Consider the following 15843-nt stretch of genomic DNA (forward strand, 5'->3'; position numbering starts at 1 on the left):
CAACATGTGTTTCCTAGTGCCTGACATATGGTTGGATGCAAAGCAAGCATTAAATATACCTCAAATATGTAGGGCAACAACAAAAATTTTTTTTTTTTTTTCCTAAAAAGAAAAAAAAAAAAAGTGGATGGTCAGCTTTTCTGGCCTTTGTAGCCTCATGTATATATTTTTGTCAAATGAGTTTCTCTAGGATTTACAGAAGGCTTACTGAGGTTCAGCTTTTTCTTTCATGCAGCAAAGGCCAAGTCAGCAGGGAGACTCCTGCAACTCACCCACAGCCTACTCCAAACTTCATGAAATTTTTATTTGGCCTCCTCTGGCCAGCCAAACACTCATTGAGCTATATAAAAATTCAACTCTCTGGCATCTGATGAATAAAATAACTCCTTAGCCAGAATAATAACTCCTTGCTTATAATAGAGGAAAGACTCAAAAGATATCCAGCTGTCCATGTGCTCAGATTTTCTCAGTGAGGAACCATTCCATTTCAATAATTAGCCTTATGCATTTGGCCACCTGGAAGATTTTTTTACAATGGAAGGCAGCAAGGAAGGACAACAAGAGTGCCAGACTTAGAATCAAGAAATTTGGTCAAACGTTGCAACCTGTATGAATGTTTTACTTCTGAAAAATGGGACTATAAATAGCTTCCATAAACATACTCTAGGTTATTTCTAGGATCTAATGAGAAAGAGCCCTGGTGTGATTCTATCCTGCATGGCTGTTTTCAGTAGCACCAACCCAGTTATCTCCGCCCTTCTTCTCTCTCACCTAAGTGCACACCATCACCCCCTGGAGGATTCGATGAATATGGATATGAGGCCTCTGAGGCCCAAAACTATCTCTTCAGTTGTGAACTAAAAGCCGATAAAGATGATCACTTTAAGGTGGGTAATGATGAAAATGAGCACCAGTTATCATTAACAACAGTCAGTTTAGGGGCTGGTGCCAAGAATGAATTGCACATTACTGAATCAGAGGCAATGAATTATGAAGATAGCCCAATTAAAGTCACACTGGCTACTTTGAAAATGTCTATACAGCCAATGGTCTCCCCTGGGGGCTTTAAAATAACGCCATCAGTGGTCTTACGGTTGAAGTGTGGTTCAGGGTCTGTGCATATTAGTGAACAGCACTTAGTAGCTGTAGAGGAAGATGCAGAGTCAGGTGATGAAGAGGAAGAAGTGAAACTCTTAAGTATGTCAGGAAAGCAGTCTGCCCCTGCAAGTGGTAACAAGGTTACACAGGAAAAAGTAAAGCTTGCTGAAGATGATGATGATGAAGATGATGATGATGAAACTGAAGAAAAAGTTCCAGTGAAGAAATCTATATGGGACACGCCAGCTAAAAATGCACAAAAATCAAGCCAGAATGGAAAAGACTCAAAACCATCAACACCAAGATCAAAAGGTCAAGAATCCTTTAAAAAAAAACAACAGGAAAAAACACTGAAAGGAACTAGTTCTGTAGAAGATATTAAAGCAAAAATGCAAGCAAGTATAGAAAAAGCACATTGAACAGCCCTGAGCACTACTGGTAAATTAAGCCCAAAGATGGGGAGAGAAAAAGGAGAGAAACAAATATAGTCCAGACAGAGTATCATCAACAATCCAAACTGAAATCTTCTATTTTAATCTCAATCCCCTTTCCTGTGTTGCCACCCACCCAAGGCCCCTTGCAGGCTGGAAGCAATCTCATTCTTGATTTCCTAAAGCACTTTGTTTTGATGGCTGTGATTCAGAGAATGTATTATGCTCTCTATTACTTGTGCATTTAACTCACTTTCTTGACCATGTTTTTGTAAACTATGTATTTCCCTAGCTGTTCAATAAATATTTGTATAAAATGAAAAAAAAGAAGAAGAGAAAGAGCACAGTAAAATGATATGGAGAGTGTTCTAAATGTAAAATAATTTTATTCACAAAAAGAATTATGAGATGATTCTCCTTGAGAGGGGATTATTTGTAAAGTAAAGTGGCGAAGAACAACATGGATAAGGGAATGGAACACACAATACATGGTGGTGGTGGTTATGTTCCGTGGAATCAGTTCTGACTCACAGCGACCCACTTCAGGGTTTCAGAGTCTGTAAATCTTTATGGGAGCAGAAAAACCCATGTTCCTCCCATTGAGCAACTGGTACATTTGCACTTCTGGCCATATGGTTAGCAGCCCAACTGGTAACCTGCTATGCTACCAGACCTCCTTATGACCTATTTAGTACAAGACAAATGCTCTGGTACAAGAAAAATGGTCAAGATTGCTGAAGTAGTTGCTGGTATTCTGGCTTTTGTTGTAGTTCTGCAATTTAGTTAGTTGTTGGTTTTTATGTAACAGCTAGAGTTCTTGTGTGGTGTTGCAGGATAATGCGCTAGACTACAAGGTCAATTTTAATCACAAGGTTGCCAGTTCAGAGCCACCAGCTTCTCCTTGGAAACCATATACAGTGTTGCTATCAATCGGAACCAAATAGATTGCACTTAGCAACAACAATAACAACCATACTTATCTAAACCCTGGTGTGATGCTGTAGGATAAGCACTGGACTGGTAAACGCAACCTTGTCAGTTCAAACCCACCAGCTGGTTTGGAAGAACTTGTCTGTCCATTTGCCTTACTGTGGGTGTCTGTGTGTTGAGATGTCAAGTTCCTATGTCGGGTTCCAGCCTTGACAAGGAAGTGTGGGTGTCACGAAGAAGGGAGATCTGGCCGCGAAAGGGATAGAGAAAGAGAGAGACTAAATATATACAAAAAAGACAGACACAAAGATATGATGCAAGCTGGCAGGTAGACAGATCTGCAAACATATTGCCTAGCATTGCCTAGCATTGCACAGCATTGCACAGCATTGCACAGCATTGCACACAGATCTAACTCTACCTAGGCCTTTTATTCTCTTTTTTAGGGAGGGATTTGTTACAAAGGCAGGATGTAATTCACAAGGGGAGGATGTAATTTCACAAAGGAAGGATGTGATTAAGACAGGATATGGATCTGAAATGTGATTAATCATTCAAAACAGGACATAATGATTCACAGGAACAACTTTTAAGATATTTTCATAGTTTTTCTTAACAATCTAACATTTTTATTTTTACAGAAAGAAGATTCAATCAAGCTGTTATATATTAATTTTTAGGCTTAAATGATCTAGAGTAGTGAAGTGCGGTTTCTTAAGGATAGTTAACATAAAGCAAGGTTCCTGAAAGAAGCCAAGCTGTCTCTGTACACTTTGCAAACTTTTGTTTGTGAGCAAGATCTCAGGCACCGGGCTTCATTTATCTATATCTAAAATGCTACATTGTTCTTAATTATCACATTCCTGTATACTTTCAGGAGCAAAGAGAGCATCTGGGTTAAACTGATTATATTCAGAGGCAGTTTAATGGGGCTGCCACTGATCAACCCAGGGTCTGCATATGCTATCCCCAGCATTGAGATGTTAGAAGCTTTGTAACCAGTATTTTATATACTAACAAGGTTATCCATGTTGGACAGGTTTCAGCAGAACTTTCAGAATAAGACAGAATAGGAAGGAGAGGTGGACCACTTCTGAAGGGTTAGTCACAGAAATTCTTATGAATAGCAGCAGAACATTACCAGATATAGTACCAAAGAATGACTCCCTCAGGTTGGAAGCCACCATGGTATACCAGGGGAAGAACTATTTCCTTAAAGGAGAGTTGACCATAGTGACATATATAGAGCAAAACTTTCAGGATCCTTATTTACTGTGGGGGTACAACTCAAAATGAAGATAAACAGCGGAAAACATCCATTAATAATTGGAATGTGAAATGTAAGATGTATTTATCTGAAAATCAGAAGTGAAAAATGAATTGAAACATACAAAATCAGTATCCTAGGCGTTAGTGAGCTGAAATGGACTAGTATTAGCTATTTTGAATTGGACAATCATCAAAACCATCAGCATTTCCTTGGAAACCCTACACAGGGTCACTATGAGTTGGAACTGACTCAATGGCACTCAACAACAACATAGTTTGCTCTGCTGGGAATCACACGTTAAAGGGGAATGGTGCATTCATTATCAAAAAGAGCATTTCAAGATGTAATTTGAAGTATAATGCTGTTTGTGAACCTGTATGTTGATGAAGTTGTTTGAACAGATCAAGGGGATACTGAATGATTTGAAATCAGGAAAAGTGTGCACCTGCGTGTATTCTTTCATCATACTTATTCACTATGTATGCTGATCAAATAATCTGAGGAGCTGAATTATATGAAAAAGAACATGACATCAGGACTGGAAGCAGACTTGTTAATAGCCTGCAATATGCAGATGACACAACCCTGCTTGCTAAAAGCAAAGTGGGCTTAGAATACTTACTGATGAAGATCAAAGGCAATAGCTTTCAGTACAGATTTCACCTCTCAATTAAAGAAAAGAAAAATCCTCACCACTAACTAAATCAATAAATAATATCATGATAACTGGAGAAGCAATTGAAGTTATCAAAGACTTCATTTTCCTTGTATCCTCTATCAACACTCATGGAAGCAGCAGTCAAGAAGTCAAACAAAATATTACATTAAGCAAATATGCTTCATGATACCTCTTTTAAAGAATTCAAGAGCAAAGAGGTCAGTTTGAAAACTAAGATGCACCTGACCCAAGACATAGTATTTTCAATAGCCTCCTATGCATGTGAAAGTTGGACAATGAATAAAGAAAACCATAGAACTGGTGCATTTGAAAATTGCTTTTATGGTGTTGGAGGAGAATATTAAAAGTACCATGGACTGTCAGAAGAACAAACAAATCTGTGTTGGAAGAAGTCAGCCAGAATGTTCCTTAGAAGCCGGGATGATTAAACTTCTTCCCTCATACTTCACACAGTATGAGGAGGAACCAGTCCCTGATGAAGGACACCATGCTGTAGGGTTAGTGAAAAAGATGAAGACCCCTCTTGGCACAATGAGAGTGACTCAAGTGTGGCAAAAGCAGGAATTGTTTCTTTTTATTTTGCATAGGGTCATTATGGGTTGGAGCCAACTTGTTGGCACCTAAAAACACCAATTTTTGCAGTCTGAAATCCATCAAATATGCAATCAAGAGACATTGGTAATTACTGGTGATTGAATATAAAAGAGGAAAACAAAGAGAAAAGATCAACTGTTGGATAATATGACCTTGGTGGTGGCATTATAGAATTTTGCAAGATCAATGACTTATGCATTGCAAATACCTTGTTCAACAAAATACAGTGACTACGCAAGTGGACCTCACCAAAAGAAAAACACATAAATAAAATTTACTTTATCTGTGTGAAGAGAAAATGAAGACACACATGCTGTTGTTGATGTTAAGTGCCGTTGAGTTGGTTCCGACCCATAGCGACCCTGTGAGGATTTCCAAGGAGCAGCTAGTGAGCTTGAACCACTGACCTTCCAGTTCAAATGGCTTTGCAGTCTGGCGCATTAACCCACAGCACCATACCAGAACTCCAAGACACACATTGCTATTGTTGTTAGGTGCCATCGAGTCGGTACCGACCCATAGTGACCTTATGCACAGCAGAACAAAACACTGCCTGATCCTGGGTCAGTCTCACTAATGTTGCCATGGTTGAGTCCATTGATGCTGCCACTTGGCCAACCCATATCGTTGGGGGTCTTCCTCTTTTTCTCTGACCTTCCACCTTACCAAACATGATATCCTTCTCCAGTGACTGGTCCCTCCTGACAATACGTCCGAAGTATGAGAGACGAAGTTTGGCCATCTTGGCCTCTAAGGAGCACTCTGGCTGCACTTCTTCCAAAATGGATCTCTTGGTACTTTTGGCAGCCCATGGCACTTTCAATATTCTCCTCCAACACCATAACTCAAAAGCATCAATTCTTCTACAGTCTTCCTTATTCACTGTCCAGCTTTCACATGCATATGAGGTTATTGAAAATACCATGGCTTGGGTCAGGCGCACCTTAGTCCTCAAGCTGACATCTTTGCTCTTCAACACTTTAAAAAGGTCTTGTGCAGCAGATTTGCCTAATGCAATACATCGTTTGATTTCTTGACTGCTGCTTCTATAAAGTGTTGATAGTTGATCCAAGAAGAATGAATTCCTTGACAACTTCAATCTTTTCTCCATTAATAAGAATGTGGTTTATTAGTCCAGTGGTGAGGATTTTTGTTTTCTTGACATTGAGATGTAATCCATACTGAAGGCTGTGCTCTTTGATCTTCATCAGAAAGTATTTCAAGTCCTCTTCAGTTTCAGCAAGCAAGGTTGTATCATCTGCTTATCACAGGCTGTTCATGAGTCTTCCTCCAATCATAGCATCAGTTAAAACAAGGCCAGGTGCCAGTTGTGAAATAGACCATCAGTTGTTCATAATCCAGTTCAGGTTGAATCTGAAGAAAACAGAAAACAAAATATAACATTGAGTGTATGCCATCTGAATCTCAAGTCCACTTCAAGAACAGATTTGATGCATTAGACACTAAGACTGAAGACCAGAGGAATTACTGGATGATATCATAATAACAACAACAGCAGCATGCATGAAGAAAAAAAGTCATTAAAAAGACAGGGAAAAAAGAAAAGACCAAAATGGATGCCAGAAGAGACTCTCAAACTTGATCATGAACATAGAGAAACTGAAATGATGGAAAGAAATGATGAAGTAAGTTATCTGAAGAGAAAATTTCAAAGGACATCTCAAGAAGACCAAGTTAAACATTAAAATTAATTGTGCAAAGATTTGACGTTAGAAAAGCAAAAGTGAAGAACAACCTCATTTTCCAAACTGAAGGAGTGGAGGAAAAATTTTAAGCCTCAGGTTCCAATATTGTATTTTATGGAAAAACTACTGAATAATTCAAGAAGCATTGAAAGAAAATGGAAGGAATACACAGACACTGAAGGAAAAATAATTGGTCAAAATACAACCGTATCAAGATGTGGTACCTGGTCAAGAGCAGATAATATTGAAAGTAGAAGTTCAAGCTGCACAGAAGACATTAGCAAAATACCATCACTTCAGGAAATCACAGAATACAAATTGAAATGTTTCAACAAACTGATGCAGCCCTGAAGGTGTTCACTCATCCATACCAAGAAATTTGGAAGACATCTGCTTGGCCAACAGACTTGAACAGATTCACATTTGTCTCCATTCCAAGAAAGGTGACCCAATGAAATGTAAAAATCATTGAATGATATCATCAATATCACATGCAGATAAAATTTTGCTTAAGATAATTTTAAAAATGCTTGCATCTGTATATCAACAAGGAACTGCCAGAAATTCAAGCTGGATTCAGAAGAGCACACAGAACATCAGATGGATCATGGCAGAAAGCAGAGAATACTAACAGGATGTTTATTGTGCTTTATTGACCATGCAAAGGTCATGATCATGACAAACTGTGGATTACATAGTGGGAAATGGGTATTTCAGATCACTTCATTGTGCTCTTGAGAAACCTGTATGTAGACCTAGAGGCAGTCATGCAAACAGAACAAAGAAATACGAATGATTTAAAATCAGAAAAAGTGTTCATCAGGTTTGTAACCTTTCATCACATTTATTTGATCTGTATGCTGATCAAATAATCCGAGTAGCTAGATTATATGAAGAAAAATGTGGCATCAGAATTGGAGGAAGATTCATTGACGACCTGCAATGTGGAAAATGCAGTTGAGGATAGTTTCTTATTTAATGCTCATAGCAACATTGTTATTATTACCATTTCGAAAATGAAAGAATTGAGGTTACAAAATTTTCTAAATTACTTACTTCAGGTAACATAGTTTAAAGTAGTTGTGCTAAAATTTGAACCCAGTTAATCTCTAGAGTCCTGGTATGTCACAGTGGATTAATATGCTAGACTGCAAGGTTGGTTTGAGCTGCAAGGTCAGTGGTTCAAGTTTATCAGCTGCTCCTTGGAAAACCTATATAGGGTTGCTATGAGTCAGAACCAACTCCATGGCACAGAACCACAACCAACAACCTTAGACTGGATTCACTAAAGATATTTAAATTTATATAGGCCTGAGGGAAATCTGATCTATTTTTTAAAGCTGGAGACCTTAGAGGGGGATAAAGTTTCCTTGACCTTAATTGATCTGACATTATTGGGAGTGATGGTAATGCTAATATGCCTTTGTGATCAGACAGTGGGATGCCAACATTCCGTCTATAATATGTAATACAGAAAGTATGGTCTCTGAAATTCTTTTTCCCTGCACTGAAGCAAATCGGTCAGCAACAGAACATTTATTCTAACCAAAACCATATCAGCATTTTTTTTTATCTCCTCATTTTATGCCAGTGATAATATTTTTTCTTTCTTCCTTCTATGCCACCCTAATAATGATGATGACACTTTTTTTTAAAAAAAAGAACATCAATAATAATGAGTCATATAAAGCTCTCAGTTCCTGAAGCAAAAAAAGAAATGATGCCAAGTTTGGGGCTCTTGAGATTTGGCAGACATTATTTTTTTGTCATTGACTTATATGCTTCATCAAAGTGCTTTCTGTATAGCTTGTTGATGGCCCATGGAACGTGGACACTGTATTTGAAATGACACTGTATCTCTTAGTGGAAGAGAAAAATATATACTCACCATTGTGACAACTGTGAGACAAAGGATGCATAATAATACTTCTGGGTAGGACTTGTTTGCAGGCTACTGTGGTTGAATAAATGGAGCTGTCCCTTGCACTGGACAAAACCCAAGTATTTGTGCAAAGACATCTGGAATATTTAAGCCTTCACAATGGGGGCAATCAGACTTCCTTTAAGAGGACTGATTGCAAGCCTTGTTAACAGGGAGGAGCTAGTGATCAAAGTGTTTAATCACAGCCTGACAACAACATCTAGTAAATAAGGACTTAGGGAAGGAAAAGCGTTTTAAAGATGAATCAGTGTTCTCTAGTGTTTGAAAAGTTTTGCATCTTGATTCCTTCTTAATCTCTCAACACAGGCAGCCTTTTTTATGTCCAAGGTTTATCTTTGTTCATAGTAAAAATCTTACGGATCAAAGATTTAAAAATCTGTAGAACATAGATATGTTGACTTTATGAAAATATGTGGATATACAATTATGGTCATGGTGGGCAAGAATATGTAGTTAGTTTCCTATGTGTGGTTATCTAATTCAATAATTAAAAGTCCATTGTTGCAGAACTGCAGGGACAGAGACTGGAGTTCGGAGTAGGAGTAGTGGTGATTAGTTAGAAGCATTCTCATTGTGTCCTTCTGGGGAAGAGAAAAGGGTCCTTTGGAGCTGGCAGTTTCCAACTTTCTGGGGGTCATTTGGAATTTGGGGAGAGCTGGGAAGAATGTGCTCAAAGAGAAACCTTGGAAGAAGCAGTTCTTTACTTGAAGAGTGTTCACTTTGCCTCAGTTGTGAATTCTTTCATTGAGAAAGAGAATTACCATTATGTCAGTATATCAATGAGACGAGAGGTGAACTCAGAACCAAAGAATTTTGAGCCTGAATAAAACGAAAGTTGGGAGTGAGTTGACTAGGAAGAATTCCCTCCAAGGGACCATCTTTTCTGGGCACTACTTTGCTTAAATGAACTAGGTAATAATCCTTTTAAAGAAGATTTGGATCACATGGTAGAATACAAAGGAAATCATCTCTAGATGGCCAAGAGTTTTCTTCCATGTTTTAAAAAAGTAAAATGAAGTCTGACTAGAGAATGAAAATCACCTTCAGAATTCCACTGTTTTGCCTAAAAAGTTCTATTAATTCAAGTCTTTTAAATAGCCAGTAATCATGAGAACCTTTCTAAATTTACATCACTGAATTATATTTCAGCCACAGCATATATGCTCAACAGTGATATTGTATAAATCTTTTTTCCATGTTTGTATAAAATCTGTATTTTGTCCTGACTAGCTCACATGGAACCCTAGTGTGATGATTATGAGATAAGCATTGGATTGCCAACTGTAAGGTTGGTGGTTCCAACCCATCAGGCGTTCCTTGAAAATCCTGTACATGGTAGCCATGAGTTGGCACTTAACAGCATGAATGGTGTAGTTTGCAATAAAATTTATCTTAGCCCTAGTAGAGATTCCTAACTCAAATGTTAACACAGTATTCCTGATGTGGAATTTATCATGTATCCCTAATGTGGAATTTATGATGTTTGTTGATTTTCCATTCTCTTTTACTTAAAAATATTTGCTTGCTAATATATTGTGAACAGTCCTTGCAAGTAGAGCGAATAGGAAATCAGGATATTTCTCAGTTTCTGATTGATTACTTAAGCTACGAGAATTTTGGGGCTATTAAAAATAAAGCTGCTATAGTTCTGACTCAGAGCAATCTTATATAGGATTTCCAAGGAATGGCTGGTAGGTTTGAACTGCTGACCTTGTGGTAAACATTACAGTGTTTATTCCACAGTGCTACAGCAGGACTCCATGGAGAAAAGTGATGGTGATTGTGAGTAATTGAGTCAGTTCTGAGTCATTAGCAACCCTTTTCTAAGGGTTTCCAAGGCTGTAATTCTTTACAGGAGCAGAAAGTCCTATCTGTCTCCTGCAGAACAGATGGTAGTTTTGAACTGCTGACCCTTCAGTTAGCAGTCCTACTCATAACACACTACACTACCAGGGTTCCTTAAAAGAAACCAAAATGTTACAGAAAATTGTCATAAGACCTTTTTCTAGTGAAGTCATCAGTTCCTGTAAAGAGATGTACTTACACTTCCAAGCATACAGTCAACTCATGGACACACTTGGAATTTGGTGAGTTGTCTCACCACCTGTTACTTTTCTGATGCCCTGATAGAAGCTGGATTTAAAAACAAGTAAGTTAGAATAGACTCAATAGCACTTAACAATAACAACCTCCTAAATTAAACTTATTGCCTAGAGCTAATCCTGACAAGATTGGTTTATAACTAAATATTAGACTCTGGGAGAGAACTGTTGATGATGATAACTTGAACAAAGCAAAGTCATAGAAAAAAATTTATCTGAGTCAGTGAAAGAGGATAATGACAAATGTTATTAACAGAGAAAAAAATTCACCGTTTCCTTATTGTTTAATAGAATGAACACTCAACAGTTTATTTCAATTATTTATTCTGATGTTTTATGAAGAAATTGATTACACATAAATACATATTTATTTATTTTGTGCAAACTGAGAGAGAAAATTGCCATCACTACTTGCCTGTCTTTTGTGCTGTGGCGTCTTACTAGCAACATCTTCATGGTTTATAGTTTTTGTAGCAGGCATCTATAATGCATAAAAGCATTTGGGTTTAGGGGAAAATGTTGACATTAGAGATGATTCATTGAGTAAATTGACAAATTTATTGTGACTGCAGGTCAGTGTGCTGACATCAGTTCTCTCAAACAATTGCTTTATCAAAATACAAATCAGTCAAGAAAAATTTCCTATTTTCTTTCCCTCGAAGAAATCATTCCTGAACCTTCTGATACAGAGTGCTGAATATTTCTGAAAGTAATTATTCCTCCAAGAAAATCAGCTTTCAATAGTTTCATGAGTTGTGAAAGATAAATGCCAATGAAAAGTATCTGATTTTCTGGTTATGTTGCTTCTTGAGACTGTAGTATTCACAGAAGACTAAAGCAATGTACAGTATGTTCAATAGTTCTTGAGTATATTTGTATATTTTGCATCAGTAGTTCTCAAACTTTCATGTTCATCTAAATGACTGAGATTTTCCAGGGCATGACCGTCAAAGATTTTGTCTTAGTTTCTTAAAACGGCCATAACAGAATACCACAAAGTAGGTAACTTTGAACAACAGAGATTTATTGTCTTACAGTTCAGAAGCCTGACAGTCCAAGATCAGGGTGGCAGGAGAGGATCTTTCCATTCCTCTGTGCTAGTTTATAGTAATTTCAGGCATTGCATAACTTGCAGATGCTGTGTAACATGGAGAATTTCTTCTATCTCCTTTACACTGTGGATCTTCTCTCCTTTTACAGGGAAAAGAGTTATATGAGATCAGGGCACATGCTACTCTAGTATGAATTCGTGTTAAACTAAACTAACTGGTAACATCTTCGATGGCCCTGCTTTTAAACATGGTCATATTCACAAGTACAAGGACTAAGATTTCAATATATTTGTTGGAGGTGGGCCATTGCAATTTAATCCATAGCAGTTTCATATTCAGTACATCTAGAGCTGTTGTTAAGCACCATGGAGTTGTTTCTGACTCATAGCAACACTGTATAGGATCTCTGAGAAGCGGCTGATGGATTTGAACCACCAACTTTGCTGTTAGAAATCCAGTGCTTATCCTACATTGCCACACCAGGACTCCACATCCAGGGTAGAATCTGGTAATTTATATTTCTAGTAAACTCTTAGTAGTTCTGGAGAAGAACTAGACTGCTAGCTAGAGTAAAACCCATCAGCTGCTTCTCAGAAACCCTATCCAGGGTATTATGAGTAGGAACTGACTCAACATCATTTAACAACAACAACAATAAACTCTCAAGTGGTGCTTATGCTGGTAACCCAAGGACCACACTTGGAGAAAGTGGTTTACAGTATACTTTAGAAAATGTTATTTCACTTTAATTATCGGGTTTAGTCAGGTGAGCTTCATTAAGTAGGAAAGACTGACATAATTTCTTGAATGCTGTGCATAGGAAAAGTTGTTGAAGCTAATGTGCCAAAGTGATTACTGCATGTATCATCTGTTAATAATAGCTTTAAAAGTACACAATCTATTATAAGTAATGTCAATATGATTTCTCAAACTGAACAAACTGAAGAAAATATTTAAGAAAGGAATTGCAATATTGATGGATGCTATGGGTAAAATAGCCTCCTGGCTTGGCATTGGTTATTGTGCTGGACTGTAAAGTCTGCTTGAACCGCAAGACTAATGGTTCAAGTTCACCAGCTGCTCCTCAGAAACCCTGTACAGGGTCCCTAGGGGTTGGAACCCAACTATATGGCACTTAACAACAACAACAACTTGGGTAAAATATTGATGACACAGGATGCATCATAAAAACATGAAAGAAATACACAATCACTGTGCCAAAAAGAACTGATTGATGCTTAACCAATTCTGGAGAGAGCATATGATCAGGAACTGATGGTGCTGAAGAAAGAAGTTTGTCTTCACTCAAGCTAGTGATGAAAACAAAGCTTCAAGGATTGACAGAATACTAATTGAGATGTTCCAACAAACAGGTGTAATGCTAGAAGCACTCATTTGTCAATGCCAAGAAATTTAGAGAACAACCACCAGGTCACCTGACTGGCAGAGATCCATATTCAAAAGGAAGGTGATCCAATAGAATGCAATAGTATTGACAATACAGTTAATATCACACACCAGTAAAATTTTCTGAAGATAATTTTGAAATGGTTAAAAGACAAATGTCAGCGTTATCATTGCTGATGAGAATACCAGAAAGATGCCTACTGTGTTGTTGATGTTAGGTGCTGTTGAGTTTGTTCTGAGTCATAATGACCCTATGCATAATAGAATGAAATACTGCCTAGTCCTGTGCCACCCTCACAATTATTGTTATTCTTGAGCCAATTGCTGCTGCCACTGTGTCAATGGATCTCCTTGATGGGCTTCCTCTTTTTCACTGCCCTTCCCGCCCCCCCAATTTATGAAGCATAATGTCCTCCTACAGGAACTGGTCCCTCCTGATAGCATATCCGAAGTACGAGAGACAAAATCTCCCCATCCTTGCTTCTAAGGAGACTCTGGCTGTATTTCTTACAACACATATTTGTTTGTTCTTCTGACAGTCCATGGTACTTTTAATATTCTTCTCCAACACCATAACTTAAATGCATTGATTCTTGTACATTCTTCCTTATTCATTGTCCAATTTTCACATGCATATGAAGCTATTGAAAATATCATGGCTAGAATCAGGCACACATTAGTCCTTAAATTGACATATTTGCTCTTGAAAACATTAAAGAGGTCTTGTACAGCATTTTTGTCTAATTCAATAAAAACATCATTTGATTTCTTGACTGCTGCTTCCGTGAGTGTTGACGGTGGATTCAAGCAAAATTAAGTCTTTGACAACTTCTTTTCTCCATTTATCATGATGGTATTTATTGGTCCAGTGGTGAGGATTTTTGTTTTCCTTCCACTGAGGTTCAACCCATACTGAAGGCTATAGCCTCTGATCTTCATCACTAAATATTCTAAGTCCTCTTTATTTTCAACAAGCAAGGTTGTGTCATCTGTATATTGCAAATTGCAGGCAATCCTGATGCCATGCTCTTCTTCATATACTCCGTCTTCTTGGATTATTTACTCAGCATATAGATTGAATAAGTATGGTGAAAGAATAAAACCCTGACACTTAACTTTCCTGATTTTAAACCGTTCAATGTCCCCTTTTTCTGTTTGAAAAACTGCCTCATGTACTATATACAGGGTCTTCATGAGCACAATTAACTGTCTGGAATACTCATTCTTTGTAATGTTATCCATAGTTTATAATGGTCCACACAATTGAAATTCTTTTCATAGCCAGTAAAGTACAGATAAACATCTTTCTGGTATTTTGTGCTTTTAGTAAATATCCATCTGAGGTTAGCAATGATAGACGACTTCATTGCAAATCTTTTTCTGAATATGGCTTAAATTTCTGGCAGTTCTCTCTTCATGTACTGCTACAGTTACATTTAAATTATTTTAAGAAAAAATTTACATGTAAGTTATACTAATGCTATTGTTTAATGATTTCCATATTTGAGTCCACTCTCTTTGGAATGGGCACAAATACGGATCTCTTCTAATCAGTTGGCAAGGTATCTGTCTTCCAAATTTCTTGGTATATATTAGTGAGTGCTTCCAATACTGCATAAGTTTATTCTTTGTCAATGTCTTCAGAGCACTGTGGACTTCTTCAGAGTCTCTTCTTATATGCATTTTGGTGTTTTATTTCTTGTTTTCCTTCTGAATGACCTTTTGCTTTCTTCCTGTATAATGTTATTGATGTCATTCGCAACTTTTCTGGTTTTTAGTCATTAGTGTATAAATTCATTAATTGTTTTTTTACAATGTTCTCTAATTCAGGTAAGATATGCTCAAGGCCATATTTTGGATCTTGTAGATTTTTTAATTTTTTTCTTCAGCTTCTGTGTGAACTTGCATATGAACAATTGATGGTCTATTCCACAGTCTTGCCCTAGCCTTGTTTTGGCTGCTGATACTGAGCTTTTCCACCATCTCTTCCCACAGATGTAGTCAATTTGATTTCTGTGTATTCCATCTGGTGAGGAGATGTTTAAAAGGCTATTTGTAATGAATGTCATTGGCCTTACAAAATTATAACATGTGAGAATATGACCAAGGTCATATTACCAACTACTGATCCTTGTTCTTTGTTTCCAACTTTCACATTCTGTTGTTGTTGTTAATAAGTGTTGTTGAGTCAGTTCTGACCCATAGCAACCCTGTCCAGGGTTTCTGAGGCTGTAAATCTTTATGGGAGTAGAAAGCCTCATCTTTCTCTCATGGAGCAGCTGGTAGTTTCGAACTGCTAACCTTAAGGTTCACAACCCGATTCGTAACCACTACGCTACCAGAGCTCACATTCTAACCACCTGTAATTATCATGTTTGATAAATTTTTCACTGAAATAGTTGGTAATATTCTTCAATTTCATCATCACTAGCTTTAGTGACATTTAAAATGATGGTATTGTTTTTGATAGTTTGTCACTACTATTTCTGCTTAGTCCTCAATATCAACTGCATGCATTTTGTCAAGGTTTGGTGGTGCATTTAGAGAGAGAGACAGGGTAGAGTAGAAAGTGCTCACTCCATCATACTGGTAACTAAAACGACTCAGAGTAATATGATCATTCTCTTTTTTC

The 15843-nt window shown here is 37.4% G+C and overlaps 2 pseudogenes; both read left to right on the forward strand.

The window, feature by feature from the left end:
* Window positions 1-717: 717 nt before the first annotated feature.
* On the forward strand, window positions 718-1517 carry LOC102838082 (annotated as a pseudogene).
* A 733-nt stretch (window positions 1518-2250) lies between these two features.
* LOC102838458 lies at window positions 2251-9624 on the forward strand (annotated as a pseudogene).
* Window positions 9625-15843: the final 6219 nt, after the last annotated feature.

The sequence above is a fragment of the Chrysochloris asiatica genome, unplaced genomic scaffold, assembly GCF_000296735.1.
Source record: "Chrysochloris asiatica unplaced genomic scaffold, ChrAsi1.0 scaffold00057, whole genome shotgun sequence".
Taxonomy (NCBI): Eukaryota; Metazoa; Chordata; class Mammalia; order Afrosoricida; family Chrysochloridae; genus Chrysochloris; species Chrysochloris asiatica.